Genomic DNA, 7,449 nt, shown 5'->3' on the forward strand with positions numbered 1-7,449 from the left:
GTTACTAAAATCCGATGCCATCTCTATCCTTTGGTTGTTTAGGACTAAGGGGTGAGACTACTCTGTGCTTTCAAGATAGCCTGTCTGAAGGAGCCACTCCTGATATTTAAAACTGCAAGAATGCTTTGGTCAGACCTGTGATCCAATGGACTTCAGGGGGAATCTGTAGGAGGCAGGACTTGTTTTCAGCCTTGATTTTGGTAAATACACCCACTGCCCAACTCTTTGGCAATGAGTAGGAGAACAGCCCCTAACATTTATGAGCCCTTACCATGTGCCCTTAACACTTGTGTTAGATACAGGTGCTCCTTCATTTACAATGGGGTTATACTCAGAAAAAAACATCATAAATTGAAAACATCCCAAGTCAAAAATGCTTATTTCCCACCAAATATTTTCGCTATACAATGGTTTTGTCAGGACATAAATTCATCATGTGTATCACTTTCGCACCACAGTAAAGCTGAAAAAAAAAAAAAAAGAAAACCAGTAAGTGGAATAACTGCTAAGTCGGGAATCATCTGTAATTTCAACTTTACAGGAATGACATGATCATGATAAGGTCCTATTATTGTATTAATTATGTACTGCTACATAGTGAATTACCACAAATTTTAGTGATTTAAAATAATACACGTCTATTATCTCACAGTTTCTGTGAGTCAGGAATCCAGGTATGTCTTCTTGCCTGGTTCCTTCAGCTCCAGGTCTCACACGGCTGTAATCAAGATATCAGCCAGCTCACAGTCATCTTAATTCAACTAGGGCAGGGTTCATTTCCAAGCACACTCAGTGGCTATTGGTTGGTCTTAGTTCTTTGCTGGCTATTGGGCAGATGGTGTCCTTGTTTCTTGCCATCTAGACCTCTCAATATGGCAGCTTGCTTCCTCATAAAGAGCAAGGAAGGCAGAGTGAGGGAGACAGCAAGATAGATTTAAATTGATTTAAGAGTCTTTTAAAACCTTATCTCACAAGTGACATCCTGTCACTTATGTGATAGTCTCATTAATTACAAGGAAGTTACTGGGTCCACTCCATGAAGGGAATTGCATAAGAGTAGGAATACCAAGAGGCTGGGATCTTCGGGGGGCACATCTTAGAAGCCTTTTACAACTTTATCTCAGAAACGACATCATGTCGCTTATGTGATATTTTCATTAATTACAAGGAAGTTACTAGGTCCACTCCATGAAGGGAATTTCACAAGGGTATGAATGCCAAAAGGCTGGAATCTTTGGGGGACATCTTAGAGGCCTTTCTACTATAAATATGATCTCCATTTTATACAAGAAGAAATGGAAGCTCAGAGAGTTTGGAGAACTTGCTTTAGGGCGTCATAGCTAATAAATTGGAAGAAGGTTATGAATGTGGGTAATCTGAATCCAGAATGCCAATGCCTTTCATCAGGATGCCCTCCAAATAGCATGAACCGTGCTGTGCAGAAGACAGGCTTTCTTCTTCAGCTATTAACACTGCTGGGGGCTGGAGTTAAACCCAACTTACTGTGCCAGAGAATAATCTGTACATCTTGCCTGCCACAACTCAGATTCAGATAGCAATAATTGTGGTCCTGCTGGAGCACAGAGTAAAGCACTCATTAGAGAAAGTCTTGGCCTTTGGAGGATAGAGACATAGATAAAAACACTGAGTGCCTAGCTGGCACCACCTCAGGGCCTTGGACTTTTATCCATGTGGGGAAGCGTTGTCCCCTCATTTTCGTAGGGCTCTCTCTTCTCGTCCAAGCTTCTGCTTGAGGTTTTCTGTAACCTCTCCAACCTAAAACATCTGACATACCCATCCCTCTCTATTCTATTTTTTTCTTTTGTTTTTATAGGATTTCTTCTGATTTTATATTATTTTACTAATTTTGTGTGAAATTGATGATGATCTGTCTTCTTGCACTGGAACATAAGCCTCATGAAAATCAGACCTAGTCTGTCTTATTTACCCTTATGCCCCTGGAACTACATGCAGAAGGCTCTCAATGGATACTTGTGAATTGATTTGCCACCTATATAGCAGACTAAGGGTTAATTGGTATTTAGGTTGTATAAAGAATACATTCATAAGGAAGAGACAAATATCCAATGGAAAATCAACCCGAGACATGAATAGGCATTTCCAGAAAAGGAATACTGAAATGCAGTGAGCTGGAGAGCCCCACTAGTAATCAGAAAAAGAAGATATAAATTTATTTCCAACTGACTAGCAAAAATTAAATGGTTTCACAATCAAACATTATCAAAGCTAGTGATAAACACAAACACTCACATACTACTGGTGACAATGTAAAGTGGTTCATCTACTTGAGAAAGCAATTCGGCAATATGTAGTTACATTAAAAATTAGCAGCCTCTGTGGTCTGCAATTCCACTTCCAGATGTATATTTTAGAGGAATTCTCAAAGATGTGTACAAGAAGACATGTACAAGAATATTCATTACAGCATTATTTTTAACAGTGAAAAGTTGGAAAACATTCAAATGTCTACCTATAAATAAATACAATATACTATATATATATATACATATATATATAAATTACATTCAGCTGTTAAAAACAATGACCCAAATCTATATACAAATCTCAAAAACATGTTGACGTCCACTTCTGGTTCTGATGCAGTAGCTGTAGCAAATCACTGTTCTAGCTGAGAACAGTAAGAAAAACATTTTAAAAAATTAATTGTCTTGAAGGCAGCAGAGAGCTGCTGAGGCAGCCAGGAGGTTAAGCTGCGTGCACAATTTTCTGAACTCCACTTTGAGGTCTGCATTGGCTAATTCTCTGTGCAGGGGCCTGGGAAGCCTGGCAGAGGACAGTTGCTGAGAAATCTGAAGGCACTGAGCAGAGAAACGATAGAGTCTGCAACTGCCAAGGCAGCTAGGACTCCAGGGGCCACAATGTCAAGGTGACTGTAGACTCATGGAAATGACGCAATAGTCGACGGGCACCTAATTATAGAGATATCTGCAGCATAGCATTATTGGGAGAACCAAATAAAATGAATATGCCCAATGTGATGTCTTCTTGGCAGTGACTTTCCCTGCAGGAGGCAAGGTGGCATGACGAACGAGCCAAGGATGTCAGGATGGTGCATCTTTAAGAGATGCATTGCTGGGTAAATCCTATGTGAAATTGCCTAGAAGTAAAAGTTGTGAGTTTAAATCCCAATTCTAATCTTTCTTTTTTTGTTCCATTTCCTCCTCACAACTTCTATGTTACTTTGTATATTGTACCATATGGTAGAAAGTTAGAGGAATTTAAAAAGAGTCTGCAAAGTGCTCAAAATTGGAAATTACTTAAATTTTCGAAATGCAAAAAATTAATGAGAATTGCATAATAATCAATAGTGCTGAATTGAATTCATTTTAAGCTTTGTTTTCATTACTGCCCCGTGGCAACGGTCTCTTTGTTAGCACGCACAAATCTGTCAGCAGCCCATTCTGTTGTTTACCAAAAGGAGTTGGCAGGGGGTCATTTTTGTCACTACTCAGTGTTCTTATAATTAAATTTTTTTCTATATCTTATATCAATGTCACCCAAGGGTACATTAAGTAGTGGAAATAGTGCTTTTGCTGAAAAACATTTCTGAGAATAAAAACATTAGGAAACAGGATTAGATGTGATAAAATACTATGATGAGGACCAAATATCTGCCAGGATAACTCAAGCAGTTGATTTAGGAAAACACTACAGATAACCTCACTGAAAATGAAAAGCACTATTAAACAGACATCTCTAAATTTTCAAAAAATCCTTAGTGACATATCCTCTATTTATTGTTATAAAATTAAGTTCAAAAGCAAAAACAAAAAAGTTACACTTTCTAATGGTACTTACAGATTTACAAGTCTCAAAAGTGAAATCTATCCTTCTGTATATTTGTGCCTGGAAGAAAATTAGCTTTGAATTATTCAGATGTGTAATTATGTGAAGTTTCCAGCAATGAATTATTCGTGTAGAAAGGGACTGCACTGACCTCCACGGAGGCTCTTGTAGGCCATAGTTATCTGTGAATAGCCTGTCTTCCTACCTAAAGACATCCTGAGAGCAGCATCCAACTCCGTCCGTCTGTGCCCTCCCAGCGCAGGGGCCAGGGAAGTTTCCCACAACCCTCTCTCCCCTAGGGCAGTTTTTGGGGGTCTGTGGGGCTGGGATTGCTCCCATACCTCCCAGAAACCTCACCCTGGGCCTAGGGGACAGGCCTAAAATTGCAGGACTTCTGATGAGGCTAATACAATGGGCTGGCTAAACCCTGAATAGTTAAAGTCTAGGAACTCGATAAGGCGGTGAAAGCTCAGTGCAAATGACGGCCGCCTTCCAAGTCTTGATAATTTCAATATGTTTCTCAAACTTTGCAGAGAAGTCCAGCCTCTGGCCAAACTCTCACGATAAACCAAGGCAGCATCACCCTTGGTTGTGCCTTTGCCTGGAGTCTCAGTCCCCAGAGCATGTGAAGCAGGCTGAGGGGTGGCAGGCAGCATGGCCTAAAAGCAACTAGGAGCGGGGGGCTTCAGCATCCCCATTACAGCCTGTTTAACAAGTTCTCACTTTAGGCCTCAATTTCCTTACATGCAAAATGAAGCTTGCCTTAGATTATTTCTGAAATTCCGTCTTTTTGTTAAGGGGGTATGAAAATAAAAAAAGAAATTGACTAGCCACCATCTTCCCCCGCAAAATTTGAACATACATTTTACAACACACCAAACCCACAATAACGTTTCCTTCCCTCAGTGCTGATCCCTGCTACCTTGAGTTTAACAATGCTCAGAGACCTTTCCTGTGCTTTCTGTTTTATGATTTGAATATGACAGAGTCCAGAGAAAAAGAAGAAAATGTCTCCCTCTTCTCAGGACTATCCTTCTGTCTCCACCTCTCCAGCTGTGAAATGAGAATAACAATCATTACCATAAGGAAATACTTATCTCCAAGGGATATGGGGAAAGTTCATGAGATAATAGTGCCTGTAGCTGCCAGAAGAGGAGGAAGGCGAGCAGGAGTCCCTAACACCCGCCCCAAGGGGTGGTAGCTCTTAAGGGATTATAGGGAATCGCTCCAGGGGTCCAGGTGGGAGCAAGATGAGAGTATCAGGAGTGTAGGTTTGCAGCTTGGTCTTATTATTATTATTGTTATTATTATTTTTTAACTTCCTGGGTTTTGGTTCCTTGCCTTTCCTCCTCCTGCTGGAAGATTCCAGAGTCAGAGATCCCAGGAATTCTTGCCTTGACATTCCCTTTTTCAGTACTTCTATTCCTGACATGTCTTTGGGAACACTGTCAATATCCTGGCAAACCACTTGACATTTTTCCCCAGCAAAGCTGTTTCTGAGTCTGCATTCAAAGATCAGACTTTCTTAAAATTAGAATTTGGTCCTGCTGCCCTTCAGTAATTTGAGGTACCCAATCCAGGGTTGAGACAGGCCAGTTTTATTTTTAGGCGTGGATAGTGCCTTGCTGTTCCCCACAGAAAATCTGAATCTTTTTGGCCTATGGCCACACACTTGTCCTCAAGGCCACACCATGGCTGGGCTGCGTCAGCTCACACCTGAATCATTGCCTTAGCTGCTACCCAGTACCCTCCAATCTCTCGGTGCTTCATCCATCCCTCTGGGTGCCCTTCCGGCCCCAATACTTTTATCAGCGGGCTTCAGCACCTCCGCGCTCAAAGAATCAACTCACAGCTACCTGTGCCACAACTGTCTGGGATTTTCAAATACAACACTTTGCTTTTTCATCATGATAAGCTTTTGAGGGCGGTAGGCAGTCTTATTATTGTTTCAATCTTAAAAATTAGAAAAGTGGGGTATAGAGAGTAGTTTGCCCCAACTCAGCTTTAGAGGTGGAAAGCCAGAGAGGAACCCCAGGATGACTGGATCGAAATATAGGGCTCTGTGTATGCTTGATGGGCTTTCTGCCTTTCTCAGTGATTTTCGGCCTTCACTGAGCATTAGAATCACATATAGAGGATTGAAAAATAATAATTGTTCCAACTCATTCCCCCAAATCCTGTCTGATTCAGCAGGTCTGGGGACTGGTATAGGCATCTTCAAAATGGTGAGACTGGTTCTTTCTGAACTGAAAACCACTATCCTCTCAAGTAAAGACCTAATCATCTTTTCTAGCCTTATCTCCCATGTTATCCAGATAACAACCTTGGGTCAGGCCAGGCTGGTAAATTCATTGTGTCCTGGATTTCTCTTGCTCTCTCTGGCCTCTGCTCCTTTGTTTCTATGAGATCCTCTGCCTAGAATGTTCTTGCCAGTCCTCTATCTATACCCAAGAATTCTTCTGCCAGGGTTCAATTCAATCCTGCCTTTTCCAGGAAGGCTGCCATGAATCTCCAAGGCCATGGGGATTCGTCTTTCGTGGAATCCTTAGTTTACTCACAGCCAGGAGGAATTATTTTGGCATTTATCATTTATTGCCTTATGTTGCTACAGATCTGTTTCATGGGTTACTCTTAACTCTGCGGAGGGACTGCAAAAGTCACAGAGAGTGTGAGAGAAGGCAGAAAGAATGAACAGAGGATTCAAAGTCAAGAGTCTTGGGTCTGACCCCTGACCCAAACAACTATTGGTGACCTGACCCTGAGCTGATCATGGTTTCCTAACATTATTTTCGCTATTGTTTATTCATTTTGTCTTAGAGCTTCAGTGGTCTTCATTCCAAAAAGAAAACAATGTAGGAAACCAATGATTTCAAGATTCCATATCAAAAAGCACCTAGCAGCATTACTGTAATCTCAGAAGCTCTCAATATCTTGCAGGTCTCAATCTGAGACCTAAATCCAAGCCTTCCGTCCAATTTTGTTCTAATTACACCATACGAATGTGAAGACTTGGATTTTCTGAAAAAAAATCACAACTAAAAAAATGCGTTTTTTCATCACATCCTAAATGCAAGGAAATCCCAGGTCTTCACCTGTAAATATGTGTTGAACTAAAGAATGAGCAAATGAAGTGCAACTGAAATTCTATAGGAAACATGCAAAGAGGAATAAGAGAAGGAATGATCACATCTGACAAGGGGAGTCTGAAACTTCTTTGAAGATGTGATACGTAGCTCTTGAGGTTTTAGGACATAATTTTTCTCTTCCTCTGAGTATTCAGAGTCAATTCAGTATGGACACTAGGGTCAGAAGGAAGAAGCTCAAACTATCAGTTGGTAAGTCTGTTTTGGAGAAGAGGCCTCTTTCCCCTGCCTTTGCAGTATAAACGCTTATGAGGGCAGGGCCAGTCCCAGGCAGACATTTTCACCCTGCCCACTGCAGAGGGCATTACTGCTTCATGCCAGTCCTGTCCCCGTGGAGGGACTTGCCCTGGGCCTGGGGCTTCAGGACTGCCTCTAGAAGGCAACCACAGGGAGAAAGTAAGTGGAAGCCAGTCAAGAAGCCCTTGATTGGCAGGCAGGAGGAGCCCCGCAGACGGAGGGATGGTGGAGCTGAGCTGGG

This window comes from Trachypithecus francoisi, unplaced genomic scaffold (genome assembly GCF_009764315.1).
Source record: "Trachypithecus francoisi isolate TF-2019V2 unplaced genomic scaffold, Tfra_2.0 Lachesis_group17, whole genome shotgun sequence".
In the NCBI taxonomy this organism is placed as follows: Eukaryota; Metazoa; Chordata; class Mammalia; order Primates; family Cercopithecidae; genus Trachypithecus; species Trachypithecus francoisi.